A 17,852-nucleotide genomic window follows, 5' to 3' on the forward strand; every position below is an offset into this window, starting at 1 on the left:
GCCTATGCATGGACTCTTGTATTACAGAGCGGCTGGCCTTATTCAGCATCACCCGTAGAAGACACGGTTACCTGTGAATGAGCCAGTGGCAGCAACCAGACAGTGTCCCCTTGCAAGCCAAGGCTCCCAGAGGTCATACACTGCTGGTCTAGTGGAGTTCTAATAAAAGGCAACGCTTCCCTTCTTTCTTCTTCACCGTCATCACCATCACTATCACCACCTTCTTTAAAAGGGTGATACTGGAACCTTCGAAAACTCTTGCCGAGAGAAAACAACCCAAGGTTCTTCCTTGGAGCCACTTTCAAGAAACAACTGCTATATCATTTTATCTGCTGATAGCACAGGAGTTTGTTCTCCCGTGTAAGCAGTGGTGGGATTCAGCCGGTTCGCACCACTTCGGCAGAACCGATAGCTAATTTTTTGTTTCCCAGGCCCAGAACGGACTTCCGGAAGCGGCATCCACACCGAGAACCGGTTGTTCACGTATTTCCCACCACTGCATGTGAGTATTTCGCGCTGATCATTTCAAGAAAAAACACAATTGCGGTTCTGAATGAAGAATAAGAACTTTTTTTTTTAACAACTCCTGCATCTCCTGCTGGAGCCCTTTTCTTAAAAGACATTTAGATTTTACAAATAAATAAAATCTCGCTCCTTTTCCTTTTGTCTTTTCCAAGATGAACTCTTTGGGTTTTCCTTGATTTATTTCTTTTCTTTCTGCTGAAGGAATGTTGATACCAGAATTACTGAGGAATGCAAACCTTGCCTCATAAACTCTCGTGTGAAGGCTGAAATCAGTTTCACAGCTACCTACAGACTCTGCATTGATCAACTTATATTTTAATAACTCTGAGGCATCTGTGGCATTTTGCAGGGGTAATGCAGTTTTACTTGATAGATTATTTTGGTATTGTTGATGATATTCTTCAATATTTTATTTACTTTTGCTCAAGACGTCAGCCCCACAAAACGGGATGGGAACCAAACAGAACATCCTCCTTCTCTTTCCATTTCTTGGACAGTAATTTTACAGTTTTCTTTTTATTGTATTGAGAAAAAGCTTGTGATTAATTTAAGCACTTCTTACAGTAAATTCCAAGATGATACAAAATATCTAAAATATATAGGGTTTTTTTTAAAGTTACTTTTTAACCTATGCATCATTTATATTTAAAATGAGATGGTGCACACAACCAATTTATCAAAAACAAATATTTTAGTGAGTTTCTGAAATGCATTCTTTGGTTTGTTTTTAAGTTATGCACTTATAAGAAGGTTTCTCTTTTGTGTAATCATTTTCTAAAGTGTTTGTGTAATTTATGTGGAAAAATGAATAAAAGGGGCAAAGTATTAGTCTCAATTATTAGAAATAACTTTTTTAAAATGGCATTTCTTCACCTGACTTTTGTGTGGATTTTTCTAGAGGAATGTGGTTTCAAAGATAAAACAATCATTGCCCGAAAGACTTATTTTGAGTTATGATAGAGAGGGAATCTCTAAGAATATTCTTAATTTCAAGCATTAAACTTGAAAATTAACCAAGGCTATAAACACTCATGGTCCATCCAACCAGTTTTTCCCACTCTGGAACTTTTAAGAAGTGCTAAACTATAACTATTATCTCTTTTCTAGCATATTTGGAGATTTTCAGTTTTGGCTAAATTGAATTATAAAATATATTTAAATATTAAATACTAGGTAAACTTTAAATGCTAAACACTCTAGTCTTTTTACATCTAATTTTTAAGAACTGTGGTTTATGTTGTTTGTAATAAAAAGGTAATCTTACATGAAACAGAATGATGATTCTGTTGTGTTCACATAAACAATGAACAAAATTAATGTAAATAAATGAAGAAGCTGAAAAACCTAATTTCAGCAGCTCAAAATGCTCCAAGAACTGTCCCCATGAGTGACAGGCAAATTAAGCCTAGGGGGAGACTCATCAATTTCCAAAATGTATTGTTTTTATATAAGCTTCCTGCCTGCATATTAAATTATTTTTGTTTTCCTGGCATTATACCTTAGTATAAAAATGTTGGGTATTTATTTTTTAAGTTTTTTTAGTTTATTAAATGTTATTTATTTATTAGCTACCTACTCCACAAGACTCTGGGCAACTTAAAAATCCAAATCTACAATTGAAACTGAAAAGCATGAAACAAAATGGAGGATCCCAAACTACAAACAGCCATAACAATAAAAACATAACAGGGGTTCCACAGACACAATTTCCCCAGGCCTGGGAACATAATTAATCAATCAGGAATTAATGTTTGTAATAAATAATCTAAAAGGCACAGGTTTGGATATCAAGCACTATAGATATTAAAGCATTGCTTGGAATCACTCTTATAAAGGAATTTAATCTTTAAGGAAAACAGCCATCTTCATAGCCTTATCTGGAATATCATCTGTTGGCTGCATATAATGCATTAAACCCTAAATAAATCTGATTAACAGAATGCTAGATTTGTGTTCCCACAACATGTTACGCCCAAATAAACCATGTTAAATGATGGCTTGTTTCATATTATGTGCTAAATCAATGACTGGATTTTCACAGTATGTTGAATAACAATGTAGGGTAATTCCATTTTACCATAGATTACTATGTGGTATGAACCTAGCCAATTCTATATGAATATTGTAGGTTTTAGAAAAGGAATGGATGTGTATGCCTTACATTGTTTTGAAAAAGTTAATCACATTTTAAATTTTGTGCCTTGTTTCCTCTCCCCCCCCAATACCTGCCAGTTCATTTATGTACATAGAATAAAAAGGATACAGTTTTGTCCTTTGAAAAATTCTTAAACTGATCCTTACAAGACTTGTCCAATGATTAAGATAATGGTGGAGTCATTGGTGCTCTCTGAGCTTCGTTGTTTGCTTGCAGTTGTTTGCTCCCCACATTGACACTGATGATGTTACCTACTTGGGTAACGAAATGTCTTCAAGCAAACAACCAAGCTCAGAGAGCACCAACAACTCTACAGTTCAACCCTGAGTTACATATATTCTCTTCTATTGAGTTAGGATAATGGAAAATTATGTTGGATTTAGCCAAGAATTCTCTTTAATTCAATAGGGGAAATTATCATTCTGATGTACGGCTGTTGTGGTCATTCCTTTGCTCGTCTTCAGAATTCTGCAGTATTATATTTCTCGTTTTAGATTCATATGAATGCAGTTCATAAAGTTGTGAGGACAGAGCTTTGAGAGGATGGGATTGCTCAATTTTGGAGGATTAATGATGAATTCCTAGTTATCAGCCAGCCTTGTACAGTGTGTACTATACAACAGGGTGATAATATACAAGTCAGCCTTCTGGAGAAGACAGGAAGATATTTCAAGAAGCCAGCATTTGTTTCTTTCATTCAGAATGTGCAACAGATTTGGCTAAATCCCAGATTTTGAGATGGAGGAGTATAATTTCAACTTAATTTTCAATGTTCTGAAGCAGAGTGGGCTAGTTTGAACTTGAACTGTCCTTAATAAAGTGCCAGCTCCAATGTAATCTCTTGCAATGTATGCCCTGTGGCAAAGAGAGAAAGAGAATTTTCATTGTTCACCTAAAGTACCACGGTTTCCATATGCGTGGCCAAGCTGCTGCGCTGTTATTCTGTGAGCAGAAAGAAAAACACAAGCCTGCATCGGGTGCAAATCTCCATCAGTCCCAAGTGCCTCTTCCAAAGAGTCCCTTACTGGGAGAAGATAGGATGTGCTGGTAAGTTCCTGCACTAAAATTTTCAGGATCTGTAGACATTTATTTTATCTTTCTGACTAGATTTATTCTTTGCCACTTAATCTTTTGGATTACAGTATAATTACCCCAGGGATGTCCAGAGGGTATGGTCAGAAAAGTCAAGTGCTGCCACAACAGTGCGACTGAGGCTCTCTTTGTTTTATCAGTGCAAATGCATCTTGACTTTTTTGGCTACGCCCTGTGGAGACCCCTCTCTCCATTCAGAAGATGCGCCTCAATATAAGCCACCTTTCTGAGAAGCTACCAAGGATGAAACAGGGAGGACAAAGCCGCTCCATCTCACAGGCTTCACAGCGCTTGGGCTTTGCTCAGGTAACAGCTGAAGCTTGAGACAACTTGCTCTAACTGGCCTCCCAAGAATGTGTCAGTTCCTTGTCACCAAAGCACCGTTGCTGCTTTCTCTGCCTGCCTCTCTGAGGCTGTTCCAGATGGAAAACAATAAGAATCAAAATATTTCAAAGACCCGAGAGAGGGAGGGAGAAAGGAAGATGGGACTGAAGATGTGAAAACACATGGTGTCAAAGAGAGACATTCATCAAAATAGAGGGAAGGCAGCAATATCCTCAGGGTAAACAATTTCGAGAGTTTCTAAAAGGTGCTTCTTTTTATGGATATCATACGGTGAGTTTTTTCATATATCCTTTAGACTTGCCTCCATTATGGTGAAGGCTTTCAGTAAGCAGATCATCCTTGTCACTGGGTGTCTCAAGGGCACAGTTTCCTCAGGATGAGAACTAGATTGCTATAGCCCTTTTAAATAGTGTGGGGGCAGGCTGAAAAATCTGTGTGTGTGTGTGTGTGTGTGTGGTGTGTGTGTGTGTCATTGTAAAAGAGGGTGGGGCAAAAAAGATTTTAGAAGGCAAGTAGTGACTGATTACTTCATTTAATAATCTATAACATTTAACCGAAAAACGTACACATACAATGAACCCTGATTCCCAAATTTGGAATAAATTAGGAATGGGCATTAATTGAATGAAAGAAATTAATTTCCATATAATAATTTAATTTAATGCAGTTATTAAAAACAATATAACCCTTCTGTCATACACATAATTTCCTATGCGTATACCTTCATCGATGCAGAAATGGGCGTCCGTGCGTACACACAAGAAAACCTGCTCTGTCATATTTTATTTCTCATTTGTGGTAAAAGTAGCAACACTTTGGAAGCAAATCAGGGAAAAGTGCAGAAAATTATGGACAAGGGATAAATTGGGGATAGCAATGACAATATAGGACCCTCTAACAAATACTGTATTAGTACCCCTAAACTGCATCCGAAGGAGGTGGAAAAGAAGGTGATGGGATGTGTAGGATAGTTGGAAAGGAGGAAGGAGGAGAGAGGTGTGGGTAGGAGGGGAGGAAGGAAGAGGGAAGGTAGGAAGGTTGAAGGAGTGAGGGGGGATGCAGAGGGGGGGACCGCCGATCATTTCTGAAAATATATTGACTAGGTTTTCTTTTTGTTTTTTAATGAAATGCACCACATTTGTATTTGTTTATATGTTTATTTGAAAATTAATAAAAAATTGCAAAACAGATAAGTTTAAGGAGCATAATTATAGAAGCGATAGCATAAGGTTGCACAAATCAACTGATTTTTATTTTCTCCCCCATTCACTAATTAGTGAACATTGTGCTGCAGTGTTGATTTCTTTTTTGTTTGGTGCCTTTTGAGTCAGTGTTGACTCCAGGTGAATGCCTAGACTAATCCTTGAAGTTTTCTTGGCAAGATTTCCAGAAGTGGTTTGCCACTGCCTGCTTCCTCAGGCAGAGAGTGACTGGGCCAAGGTCACCCAGCTGGCTTTGTGCCTAAGGCAGGATTAAAACTCACAGTTTCCTGGTTTCTAGCCTGGTCCCTCAACTACTACATCAAACCCGTTTTCAAATATTGATTGCTTTTTATTTAGGTGAGCTGAGTAACATTTGACACCAGCTAAATCAATAGATACCGTGACTCTCAGCCTGGATAGGGCTATGACATCGTTCTATCGTTTTTGTTTTTTGTTTTAAATAGGATTTGCTCAGAAAAAGCTATATACAGTAGGTATTCAGCTCTAGATTTAGCACTCAAAGTCTTCTGCCCAGATGAAAAAAACAGCTGTCATTTCCTTGAACCCATATTTCTTTCATTATTTAAAATAACACGTTCTTTCCAATCTTGTTATGAAGAACAAACATTCTGCTGGTAAGGGAAACTGCTATTGATTTTGGTAATGCTACACAAAAATAACTTTAGTTTGGAAAGAGATGAATGGTTTTGACTGGTGAGATTTTTCAAGGAATTGAAAAACCAATTTGTAATTAAATGCGTCATGCATGCAATTCGGCTAAAATTAGAATTAATATGCATGAAATGATTCTATAGAATCTACTTCTAAAGTTGATCCTTACATGGCATATGGAACCCGGCATGTGAGCAATGTAGAGAACTTCCATTCACAAACTCATTGATTGATTAAAACATCCTGGGGTAGCTGCTGTTTTTTTAATCTACCCAACTTCCAATTGCATTATGTTGCACGCACCGAACATAGTTCCAGTTCTGTTTTGAGCACATTATCCCCTGCCCATATTAGAATGCAGCTGAGAGCAGGGGGGGGGGCACAGATAGGTGAATGTGCCAATGTTGAGGAGATGTTGCAGAGTGGCAAGAAGTACAGTAAGGCAACACTTTCAGGAATGTCGCAGCATCAAATAATTTTACAGGAAAGGACAAGAAGGAAACAGAACTGGCAACTGAGATAGGTGAAGCAAAGTGATAGAGATTGCCCAAGGTTTTGACTGAAAGGTTTTTGACTGCATTTGCAATTGCAGGAGTAACCTTTCTTTCCTTCCCTTTTTCCATCCTGTGCGGATGTCACTTTTAGAGATGGCCGTTGGGTTAATAAATCTCACTGAGTCAGAGTATGTGCTTGATGTTGGCTTAGGGCAGGGGTAGGCATGCTGGCTCAGGAATTCTGGGAGTTGAAGTCCATGAGTCATAAAAGAGCCAAGGTTGCCTACCCCTGGCTTAGAGTATCATATGAAACCACCTAATTCTGATTTAGTTTAATTTCTGGTTTAATTATGATCCAACAATGGCTTAATGAAATGTTCAACTAGGCCTGTGAATCTCCTATGTTTAGCAACCCTATGAGATGGGTTGGACTGAGAGAAAGTGACTGACCCCAAATCACCTAGCTGGCTCTCATACTTAAGGGAGGACTAAAACTTTTCTATTTGTTTACTTTTGTATTTGAGTATGTGCCATGGAAAACACATTAATTTGTTCTCTTTTCTTCTTCCAGTAATGCAAGAAAATACAATTGTGCAAAGTATTTGCATTGTTTAGAGTATAAAATGACTTTCTTTGATTTGTTTTCTTCATGGTCTCGTGCCTGTTGTGTATGTGCCAATATACATAGGCTGTCTATCTGTTCAGAGTGGAAGGCTGAGTCGGAGCCCCCGAATTACCTGCCAAACCTCAGTTGTGGCCTGGGCTCTGGGAAGGCATTGGTGCATTACAAATAAGGCAAGCAGAAAAAGCTCATTCCGTAATGTCCCCCATTCTTCATCCGCATTTTATTTACACAGAGTTGAAGGGAAACCATTCATGTTTATACCTTTTACTGTAAGTGACAGTTTTTTCCAGGCGATTGCCAACCAAAAGAGAGAAAGAGTCCCAGTTCTGAGAAAAACTTGCAAGAAAACAGGTAAGCTTATTGCACCCTCTAGTGGCCATTCTTGAGGTCACAGTTAAACTAACACACACTGTCCCTCTCATTTCATTCTCTCATTATGTTGTGGTAAAGGTATAGGAATAAGATCAGGGAGTCATATGCAAGACCATTTTAAGTGGGTTAAGTCTAGCTTACCTTGCAGGATTGTAAGGAAAGATCGAAAGAATGCTGTTTCCAGCTCCCAAAGGAAAGACAGGATATAAAGTTTACACATAAACAATGCTAAACTCATCAGATAAATGGTAGCACATTGTGGCATTAATAGGGATGCTTTCAGTCATTTATTCAACATTACTGTGGGAGTGCCTGCTGGGACAGTTATCACAAAGTATGCTGACATCCTACCTAATAAAAGCAAAAGAATAATGAAGATCCTTGGTTTTTATTTCTGTTTATGTCGATGCCGATTTTGTCATTTCTTTTTCCCTTGATTCCTTTGTCCCCCATTTGCTGTTTTTATTTACCTGTGAGTTAGTATATCTGTTTTCTTGCTTTATTTTTTTTTATGCTGTACATTGATCCTTACTTTTTAAGCAAGCTGTAAAGAATATCTAGAAATTCTGATAGGGATGTCCACAAGGTTTCTTTCTTTCTTTTTAAAAAAATTTAGTTGGCGGCTACAATGTGTGATTGAACCTCTGCTTGTTTTTCACATGCCTCACATGCAAAAAAAATGGACATACTTTGAAGACACCCACGGACTTCGTAAAGATATGACTAAGGGATACTAATTTATTAATTACTTCCTTGAGCAATGGGATAGCAATGACTCCTGGTTTTAAAAGGAGATTAGACAAATTCATAGAGGGCAGGTCAACACACAAGAGGATCAGTCATTATGCAAATTGCCCAGGGTCAGATCTTACTGGGCTTCTGAATGCTGAGTTTTTCTATGCAAACAATCATACTGGAACTGTTCCAACTTTTCTGGTTTAATGAACATTTTGGGGCAACAGGAAAGACAAAAGAAAGAGGGGGAGAAGAAATATGGCAGAATTATGAACAGAAGAGTCACTTGGGCCCACTGCAAAAGGTGGGTCATGGTGAATTGAGTTTCAGTCGCTGAAGGAGTGCCTGCCTGCACACACTTGAATCTGCCCATTGCTGGGAAATGGATGCTGGGCTAAATGAGATACTGTCTTGATCCAACAGTCTGCTTATGGTCATAGATACGATCGGGTTTCATTAACTCATTCTGCAATTATGCAACACAATAATCTAATTAGTCAACAACTGGGACACCTCTATAAACAAAATATGTGTCAACTTTTCTGAAGCTACATCTCTCAGTCCACAAGCACCTACCAACAACACTGCCCAATACATTGCAAAGATAAGCAATAGAAAAGAGGGATCCATTTTGTGGAGACAGCACAGCCCAAACCATTAGGCCAGGTAAGTGGTCAAGAATCATAGGGCACAGCTGGATATTTAAACATACCTCCTGGGAGGTCATCTGACAGCCTGCCCTGCAGTATCATCAATGTGCTGGTGATACCCATCTACACTTCATAACCTGAGTTGCAGGAGGATGCTGTCATCCCAGTCTTCTCCTGGGTCTTCTCCTAGTCTTATGGGATAGAATAGGCTGAAGTTCAGCTTAGTAAGAAAGACAGTGGTGCTATTTGTTTATTGCTGTGCTATACCAATATCTGTTCTATGGATGGGCAAGCCCTAAGTTTGTGATTTAGGGATCTGTCGGGACTCTCAGTTCTGTTCCAGCCCCAGCTAGAGGCTGGGGTTATAGAGACCTTTGCCCAACTGGTGCACAAATTATGCCCTTACCTGGTGCAGGAGGACCTGTCTATAGTGACTCACACCCTCATTACCATCCAGATGGATTACTGAAATGTACCTAGAGCTATCTTTAATATTTTCTTGGGAACAGTTAATCCAGAACAAAGCGGTCCATAGGTATTTGATGCAGGAAGTGTTTAAAAGTTTTCAAAATTGAAATCTGCCTTCTATCTTTTTACCATATATCTTATTTACAACCAGTCATTTTTCCTTATGCTTCCTGCTGAGAAGCCTCCTAGCTTTCCCCACTTGATTTGATCTGTAGTTCCTCTTCTGTGAGCTGTCTTCTGCCCCTAATTTTCACCTGGAATTCCAGCTGGGAGGTTGCTAGGACCTTGGACCAAATAATGAGAACACTGACTTCTAATGACAATAAAGCGCTATCAGTTTAACAAGAAGGGCACCCGGACATTCAAACTGTGCTGTCACCCCTATTCCCACCTCTTGCTATTAAAACTGGCCTAGTACCAGTATGAAAGAATGGGAAACCTTTGTCTGGATACGAAACATTTGGATTGACCTTTGGCTCTCCAGAACGTTTATTAGCTTGTACTGCTAAGCAAAATTTCACCATGTACAATAATAATTTATTAATTGCCAGTCATTTGTTTATATTTTTGGCCAGCTTCCTCTTTTTCAGATATCTTGATTTTTCTCTCCATTTATCCTTGGATTGCACATGCAATGCACATGCAAATGCACTTATCCCCTGAATAAAGTCTTTGTGTAATGGTGCTGGCATTTTACTGCCGCTTACTTCAAGGAGTTGGCTCTCAACTTGAAGTGCCTTTGATTAGAAATCAGTAGACTATAAATTCTAGTCTCACCTTAGGCCCAAAGCCAGCTGGGCGACCTTGGGCCAGTCACTCTCTCTCAGCCCTAAGGAGCAGGCAACGTCCAACTACTTTTGAAAATACTTGCCAAGCAATTTGCAGAGATTTGTCTAGGCCAGTGGTGGCAAACCTATGGCACGGGTGCCAGAGGCGGCACTCAGAGCCCTCTCTGTGGGCACGCGCGCCATCGCCCCAGTCCTAGGCCTTCAGCTGGGTTTTATAAAACCTTTTCGCTTTAGGCCTCCGCCGCCATGTGCAAAAAAAAAAAAGGTTCAATCAGTCAGTTTCAACTTCTCGCGGGGAAAAAAAAGATCTTGCAAAGTTGGAATTGATTGATTGAACTTTTTAGTCCCACCCAGTCTGCTGTTACCACTGCAGCCACGCCCAGCCAATGGGCCACACCCAGCCAATGGGCCACGCCCAGCCAATGGGCCACACCCACCCGGCACTCAACGATGCAAAAGTGGGTTTTGGGTTGCAGTTTGGGCACTCGGTCTCTAAAAGGTTCGCCATCACTGGTCTAGGCACTTACCTGGCATAAATTGACTTGAAGGCACCCCCCCCAAAAAAAGTCACACATATGCTATTGGTACCCAGCACTTGCTATCACTTGGTTTCTGAGTATAATTTAAAGTGCTGGTTTTGACCTATAAGGCTTTTTATGTTAGTACCTACTGGCAGAATGGGGCAACTCGCCATGGGACAACTCACTGTGGGACAATATAACAATTGAATTATTTTAAATAAGTTTAAAAATATTTTAATTTTTGTCACTCACATTTCATTCTGTCCCTCTTTTTGTATCCTTTATTTAATTATTCCACCATTTCTTTGATATTAGTGTAACTCTTGTGCCGCTGCGAGTTGTCCCGTGGTGAGTTGGCCACGGCAAGTTGGCCGTGGCTAGTTGGCTGTGGTACGTTGGCCGTAGCGAGTTGTTCACGGTGAATCGCCACAGACCCCCCTACTGGACCTTTTCCTTACATCTGAATCAGCCCACCCTATTAGGCGAACCAGGGAGAAACTCCTTGTAGTCATCCATTTCTGCGATGGGGAGGGAGCTGAAGCCAGGGGACCCTGCTTTTTGTTGTTTGTAGTGTTGGTGCTTTGAAATAGTAAATCTCTGACAGTGAGCAAATGCCACTCCTCCCCCCCCCCCCCTTGATGGGTTTCAGGAGGTTGTGAAAGACTCAGCTGCTTTGAGAGTTAGTTTGGGGCAGTTAGTGAGTTTTACCATCCTTTATTCTTTCTTTTCACTGTTATTATTCATATTGTTTGTTGGAGTTTTAATTTCATTTAAGATTTACACTGGATGTTTTACTGTTTTTGTTTCATGTAAGTTTCTGAAATCAGCCAGATTGTGGAGGGATAGAAATATAAATCAATACTATCAAATCTGATAAACCATTTTTCAACAAGATGTAATACCAGTAAAATATTTTTATGTTTAAATTTATATCTCTCTATTCAATTCTTTCTGCATGAACCCTTAAGTTGGCTTATAGTACAAAACATGAACCAACAGTAAATTAATACTATTGCAATAAAAATAGTATCATTAAAATAAACTTACCATTAAAAACTTAGTAAATAAGTGCATTTTTTTTCCAATTTATAAACGCCTTTATGTTTTTTGGGATATCAAAAAGCAAAGCAGCTTTAATTTTGATTTAAAAGGATCAATTGTAGTGCTTGGAGCTGAATTGTTTTTGCTCTAGAGAAGATAGTATAAAACAGGATTGTAGTTATCCAAATTAGCTGGGTCCAAGGAGATGGTCCAGTAGCCAACTTTTTCAAAGACTCAACCATTTTGCTGTCCACAGCTGGACTGTAGTGGAAGTATTCAGGAAGTAGGTGATCACCTGCTCCATTTCAAGTCCTCTGTCTACATCAGGGGTAGTCAACCTTGGCTCTTTTATGACTCGTGGACTTCAACTCCCAGAATTCCTGAGCCAGCTAAGCTGGCTCAGGAATTCTGGGAATTGAAGTCCACGAGTCATAAAAGAGCCAAGGTTGACTACCCCTGGTCTACATCAACTGAAATTATGAAACCGATCTACAAAAACTATACTATATGGTGTTTAAGGCATCAAAACTGCATCAAATTCAAGGTTTTCCACAGAGAAAGAACACACTGAACACATCACGATACCTTTCCCACAGGTAAGACAGATACCTGTCCACCCTCAGATGAGGATGAAAAAGTACTCAGGGGCTTCACTAGGCAAGGAAGAATACAATGTCCAACTCCTGGAAATGATTTCTGTTACCCATTCTTAGTGCTCTGGGAACTGTATCTCTACAAATACCTTTTCCCCCGAAGCATACAAGGAACAGACGATTCTTGATGAAGAATGTCTTGCAATCCAACTCCAAGTCTTCATATAAAGCCTTTGGGGATTTATCTTTGTTTTTCCTTGTTTTCTCTGAACAACTGCCTACTCCCATGGAGCTAATTATCAGCTCAATATTGCTGCCTGGTTGAACAAGATCAGCATTACTAGCAGCCCATTTGAATAAACATGCCTAGATGCCAGAGATACTCCCATTTTATACTGAGAAAGAGATGTATGCACTCAGGGGCTCCTATCTATGGATACAAAACACAGCAGACATTACTAGTGCTAACCAAGCTTTTTTCTCTGTTTCTTTCTTTCTTGCAAGGGAACACCAGGGAGAAAGCAGAAAACTCAGGGAGTGCTCTTAAATGTGAGGAGAAGTGTCAAAGCTACTTTTGAAGAAATGTGTTCTGTTGACCCAGATTGTCACACTCTAGATTGTCACACTCTAACCCAGCGGTTCTCAACCTATGGGTCGCGACCCCATTTGGGGTCGATCGACCATTTCACGGGGGTTGCCAAGCAAGGCTGTCCGCCATTTTTCCCCCTTTTCCGGCGGGTGCCTTACCTCTCTTGGGCTGGGCCAGCTGGTGGTCGGCCTGCTCCGTCTCTGCCGCTTGCCAGCTATGCCTCGGCCGGCGCAGGGGGCAGAACCATGCATGCGCGGCACTCCCGGGCAGGGAAAGTCCTCGACTTACGACCGGTAGGGTAGTCGACTTACGACCGGTTTAGTCCTCGACTTACGACCGGTTTAGTCCTCGACTTACGACCGGTTGGGGGTCGCGGCATTAAAAAGGTTGAGAACCACTGCTCTAACCCCTTTATTCTATCTTCCCATGCATAATATCAGTGGCCCCATGCAAGCTAATATTGCCCCCCGGGAAGGTCCTTTCATTACTGGGTTTAGTGGAAGGCCAGGTTGGGCAAGGCAGAAATGGCAAAAACGTGGCCTCTTCTTTACAAGGCTGGGAAGCATGGTTCCTTATAGATTATGAATTTATTACCTCTGGATCAGTGGAATTTTGGGAGTGCCAAGAAGTTGACATAGTTGGTCAATAAACTTGATGTCTCCTGGGAAGGACTTCCTCATCACTGGCAGAACTCAGTAGCATTAAGGCTTTGATTTGCTGACAACCCTTTGGATTAATTTGTCAGTCAGCCAGCCAGTCAGCTGGTAAGTAAAAGCAGATTGGCATAGATATCAGATATGTTGCCATAGAGAAGGAGAGAAACATTACAACAACAGTATTTATAGCCTTGCCATACCAATTCTAGAAATAGGAAACATTGGGAACAACACACATTCACTCATTGTGAATAATGGGGTCCTTGATGCTGATGATCTTAACTAGTCGGGTAATAAAACATCTGCAAGAAAACAATGAAGCTCGGAGAGCATCAAGACTCTAGGAATAGTGTTAAATATGCGCTAATCATGCTGAGCTTTGAATAAAGCTTGGTCCAAGGATCATACTGGATTGGTCAGACACAAATTAATATAGAGAGAGCTGAGTGCTGGACTGAAATCCTAGATGTGTGGGCAGGACCAGCCCAGATATGTGTAACATTCCATCAGCAACACGCCGAAGCAAGGTTTATAGCTTGTGCCTGTTCAAACTGAGAAAGTTGATCAATGTCCATGTATAGAATGTAATATAGTCTCTTGCATGAGCAGGAGGTTGAACTAGAAGACCTAGAAGATCTGAATAATTTTGCAAAATGGTACATTGCTTATAATCTGCACTGTGTCTGTGGGAACTTCCTCCCAAATCACCCTTCTCTTGTCAACGAGCATTACATTTGACTTAATTTGAAATTAAATCATCCCACTTTGAACAAAACTCGAGAGGTTGAGGAATGGAGAGTGCGGGAATTTGGGAGTGGTGGACTTGCAGGTGCCCAAGCCTGAATAAGCAAGCACGACCCTTCTGAGCTTTGTCCGTTTTGCTCTAAGACTGCAGCCAAGAGTCCAGCAGCTTGGGAGGTTGTCATCAGTCTTAGATACGGCTTATTCTACTATCTTGTTCTTGGATTACCCTTTTTGTTTTATCTCCTCCTGTACTCAGCAGCACAGCGCTGAGCACAGTTCAAAGCAAAAGTACTCCCAGACAATGCACAGGCAGAAGATATATCACCAGAGAGGTTTACAGCTGTCATCGTATATAACAGGCTAGGATCAGTATTTATAGAGCTACAGGAAGTACAAATCAAAGCTGCAAATCCTTCCTGAAGCAGAGAACTAGGTATAAACTCTAGAACGATTGCAAGCAATCTTTTAGAAGGGCTGCCCGGCAGCTCCTGTGGCAATAAATTTCACTGTAATGGCATAAGCATCTCTGCACATGGTGCTGGAGTAGTTCAAATGTTAGCAGTCAGCTCCTATTTCATTCCTTCTGGCCTGTGATTCAAGGCTGTGGAGGCCTCTTTGGAGCCAGGCGGCTCCCATCCGATTGACCTGCTTATAGGAGAAAACATCTTATTAGTTATTCTGCAAGCGTTACCATTTTCCTATAATCGGATTCAGAAAGATAAAACGATATTGGTGGCATAGATAACCTGAAATACCTTCAGCAGATTTCCCATGATCATAATTTTTTTTAAAAAAAGTTGCCACATCAGTCTTCTCTAGATGGCTCCCAGTGAAACACCAAGACTTATCTATCCAAAAATTAAAAAAGTGGTCAAAACAAACTCAAAAGTATGGGATTGCCATATTTATTAATTCAGTACATACAATTCAGTACAGATTGAACAAACAACCACTGAAAATATGGCCTTGAAAAGAGCAGTTCTCAAAACTGTATATCTGCCTAAAAGATCCAAGTGTTACTGACTCAACCTCAACAATGGAAAATAAGAGTGTTTTCTGGAGCAAATATGCAATAATTTACTTGCAGGGGCAATTAGTAATATACTAATATATTATACTGGTTCTCATTCCCCCAAATTAATTGGGGATTCCTGATTTAAGGAGTTGGTTTGGTCTACTCTAAGCAGACCTAGAACAGTGGTGGCGAACCTATGGCACACGTGCCAGAGGTGGCACTTGGAGCCCTCTCTATGGGCACACATGCCATTGCCCCAGCTTTGCCTCCCCCACGACCCCCTCACCAGCAGCCCCCCTGGAGGAGAGTCGCCCCTGAGCATGGCCCACGTGAAGCAGCGCAGCCAAGGACATAGCAGCCAGGCAGCGTAGACAAGACTCTGCTCTCACGCCCCATCGCGCACAGTTGATGCTGTGAGGGGGTGGGCAGAGGGTGTGGCTGCCATGGCGCTGCTGGGCTGCCATGGCGATCCGCGGCGGGACCTGAAGGCGGTGAGTGGCCCTGCAGGCAGGCGGGGCGGGGGATGGGGGGGGCGGAGCAGGGGCGGGCAGGAGGTAGAATGGGGGCAGGGCCAGTTTTTGGGCACTCAGTCTCTAAAAGGTTCGCCATCACTGTCCTAGAGCTTTGTGTCAATGAAGTTGGAGCTATAGGACTTCACAAAAACTGGAAAGCAAATCCCCTCTAATTCATCCTTGGGAGACTCAACCCCCCCAAAAGAAAGCAACCTCCTTAATGTTGACTGAAACAGGGTTTGCTGTATTATTAATACTATTCCAACTGCTTTACTGAAATCAGAAGGTCAAGAAAACCTGTTAGGATTTAAAAGTGACCTCGGTAGCAGTGATACTTCTAGACCAGGGGTAGGCAACCTCGGCTCTTTTATGACTCATGGACTTCAACTCCCAGAATTCCCGAGTCAGCATGGCTGACTCGGGAATTCTGGGAGTTGAAGTCCATGAGTCATAAAAGAGCCGAGGTTGCCTACCCCTGTTCTAGACAGTTTATAGAGCATAGACTAAAATAAGAAGAAGGAAGGACAGCTCAAATGAACAGTAGTAAAATTTCTAAAATCCATATCAGGGAAATAATAAACCCTGTTACACACTCTAGCACAGACACACGCCATAAATCAGGACCTGCTGAAAAAAGTTTGGTCTTTAAGGCCTTCTGAAAACACAGTGAGGTCGGGGCTATGCAGACTTCCAGAGGATGAGACAGTGTTAGCCCTGTGAAGTAATCCAGACAAGAAGCACAGCCAGGAGTATTAGCTTGATCTTTGTTATAAGGTTAGATTAACAGAGATCTTTTACCTGCTGATTGTCCCATCTGCAGCTCTCCCTCCTGTCTCCCAGGATCAGGCCCTCAGTATCAAGACAGGCAGCCACAGAGAAGGGCCATCTCCAAGATCCTACAAGGTAGAACTGCTTTACTGATGGGACCTGGAACATGATGTCTCTTCCAGATCTTTTTGAATACGCAGAAACAGAGAAAGGTAGTTCCTTAGGTACCCGGGGCCTAAGCCCTGAAGGGCTTTATAGGTGGCAACCAGCACCTTGAATTGCCCTGGGTGCCATTTGACAGTCAGTGCAGCTTGCAAAGAATCACATGGGTGAAACAAGATATGCCCACAGCTATTTTCATTGGTATATTATAGAAGCTTTGTATCTTCTGAGTGGCCACCAAGAGCAACTCCATGCGGAGCACATTGCAGTTGTCCAAATGGAAGGTGACTATGACATGCATGTCCATGACGTGGGTCTCCTGACTCAACAAAGGGACATCAGATTAATCTGTGCCAAAGTTCTTCTGGCCAGGGCTGCCACTTGCTCCTCAAGCAAGAGCCAAGAGTCTTAGAGGACTTCTAAATTAAGCAAAAATCTCTTCTGGATAATTACAACTACATCAAAAGCTAACATAGAAAAATATCTGGAAATTGATTTTTGACACAGTTGGGAAGGTAAATCTGGGAATACAAGGCTCTCTCACTTTCCCTGTCTCTCACCCATAAGCCTCTGTTTGCCTGCTCCTTCACATTTTCCCTTCCTTTCTGATTCTCCATCTTACTAGGTTCCCATCATCTCTTTTTCCTTCAGCTCTTTTGACAGTGATCCCCGGCTGATTTTTTTTCCTTCCCTTCTCCTGAGCAAGTATATACATTCCTCAACACCGTTCTCTTTCTTCTCTTTTCCCCCTATCTTTTATCCTGAATTCCTTCTCCTGTTACTTTTAAAAACTTTCACAGGTTCGCTATTCTGCCCCAAGTGTTTATCCTAGCCCTTTTAATCTTTCCTTTCATGCCTAGCATTACTTGTTCCATTTACTGTATGCTAATAGTTGCAATTACTTTGGCAGGTGGGGTGGGTGTATCTTCAAGTCAATCTTTATTCTGGTGGAAAGTCCCTGCAGTTTTCTTGGCAACATTGTCAGAAATGGTTTGCCACTGCTTTCTTCCAAGGCTGAGAATGTCTGGCCTAAAGTCACCCAGCTGGCTTCAGTCCTAGGGCAGGACTAGAACTCACAGTCTCTGGTTTCTATAGGCACTGGAACTATTGAAGTCTTCTGATGTTTAG

Source organism: Protobothrops mucrosquamatus, unplaced genomic scaffold (assembly GCF_001527695.2).
Source record: "Protobothrops mucrosquamatus isolate PMUCROS unplaced genomic scaffold, P.Mucros_1.0 scaffold156, whole genome shotgun sequence".
Taxonomy (NCBI): Eukaryota; Metazoa; Chordata; class Lepidosauria; order Squamata; family Viperidae; genus Protobothrops; species Protobothrops mucrosquamatus.